This window comes from Bison bison, unplaced genomic scaffold, assembly GCF_000754665.1.
Source record: "Bison bison bison isolate TAMUID 2011002044 unplaced genomic scaffold, Bison_UMD1.0 scf7180017864376, whole genome shotgun sequence".
Classification (NCBI taxonomy): domain Eukaryota; kingdom Metazoa; phylum Chordata; class Mammalia; order Artiodactyla; family Bovidae; genus Bison; species Bison bison.
In genome coordinates, this window is record NW_011494948.1 from 15,610,152 (window position 1) to 15,612,006 (window position 1,855).

Consider the following 1,855-nt stretch of genomic DNA (forward strand, 5'->3'; position numbering starts at 1 on the left):
GCATATAAATTAAATAAGCAGGGTGACAATATACAGCCTTGACATACTCCTTTCCCAATTTTGAACCAGGTCGTTGTTTCATATCTGGTTCTAATTGTTGCTTTTTGACCTGCATACAGGTTTCTCAGAAGGCAGGTAAGGTGGTATGGTATTCCCATCTCTTGAAGAATTTTCCACAGTTTGTTGTGATCCACACAGTCAAAGGCTTTAACTTAGTCAATGAAGCAGAAGTAGATGTTTTTCTGGAATTCTCTTGTTTTTTTTTTAGTAACTAGATTCATGTTTAATTAAATAACTGAGAGAAAGTATATGTACATCAGGAGCTGGGAATCTTGGAAGCTGTATTAGAATTCTGCCTACTACAAGGAGGGCATACTTCCTGAAATATTCTATGAGTTCAATATTTACCCTGAATGAAAAAAAGTGAAAGTGTTAGGCAGTCTGTTGTGTCTGAGTCTTTGTGACCCCTTGGACTGTAGCACACCAGGCTCTTCTGTTCATTGGAGTTCCCAGGCAAGAATACTGGAGTGGGTTGCCATGCCCTCCTCCAGGGGATCTTCCTGACCTGGGGATCAAACCCAGATCTCCCTCATTGCAGGCAGATTCTTTACCATCTGAACCACCAGAGAAGTCCAATATTACTCTAATCTTATATCAAAACCAGACAAAGAAATCCCTGGAAGTTATTTTATGGATATCAAACAAACTGATTCTAAAATGTAAAATGGAGAGGCAAAAGATCTAGTATAGCCCAGTCAATATTGATAGAGAAGAACAGATTTGGAGTACTGATGTTACCTGATTTTAAGACTTACTATAAAACTTAGTATTTAAGACAGTGTGGTATTGGCCAAAGAATAGACAAATAGATCAGTGGAACAGAGGGGAGAGCCCAGAAATAGACCCACATATATGTGGTCAACTGATCTTTGACAAAGGAGCAAAGGTAATAACAATGAGACAAAGACAGTCTTTTCAACAGGCTGTTGACACCTGTTAGGATGGCTATTTTCAAAAACAATAACAAGGACAACAAAAGTGTTGGTGAGAGTAGGGAGAAATTATAACCTTTGCACACTGTTGGTGGGGATGCAAAATAGTATAACTACTATGGAAAAACAGTATGGCATGTTCTCAAAAATTAAAAATAGAACTATCATAGGATCCAAGAATCCCACTTTTGGTTATTTATCCAAAAGAATTGAAAACAGTGTCTCAAAGAGATATGAACACTCCTATGTTGATTGCAGCACTATTCACAATAACCAAGATGTCTAAACAACCTAAATGTCCATTGACAGGTGAATGGATGAAGAAAACATGGTGTATACATATAGTGGAATACTGTTCAGCCTTTAAAAATATGAAAATTGCAATATGCAACAACAGGGATGAACTCTGAGGACATTATGGTAAGTGAAATATGCCAGTCACAGTAGGAAAAATACTGCATGAATCTACTCATATGAGGTATCTTAAGTAGTCAAATTCATAGAGTCAAAGAATGGAATGGTGGTTGTCAAGGGCTGGGGTGAGAGGGAAATGGGGAGTTACTATTCAATGGGTGTTAAGTCTCAGTCAAGCAAGATGAATAATCTTTAGAGAGATACTGTGCAACATTGTATCTATATAGTTAGCAATAATAATTTGTACACTTAAGAATTTGTTAACAGAGTAGATCTTAAGTTAAAGAGTTCTTATCACAATAAAATAAATGGTACTGAAACAACTGGACATCCACATGCCAAGAAAAGCAATCTAGACACAGAACTTACACCCTTCACAAAAATTAACTCAGACCCACATGTAAAATGCAAAACTATAGAACTCCTAGTGTTGCAGAAACCAGTAATCG

The 1,855-nt window shown here is 37.0% G+C and overlaps 1 long non-coding RNA gene across 1 annotated transcript in view; it reads left to right on the forward strand.

The window, feature by feature from the left end:
- Nucleotides 1-1,494, forward strand: part of LOC105000969 — a 56,334-nt gene extending 54,840 nt beyond the window's left edge. The window contains exon 3 of the long non-coding RNA XR_826804.1: nt 1,302-1,494. This is a non-coding gene — a long non-coding RNA (uncharacterized LOC105000969). The remainder of the gene's footprint in view (nt 1-1,301) is intronic.
- Nucleotides 1,495-1,855: the final 361 nt, after the last annotated feature.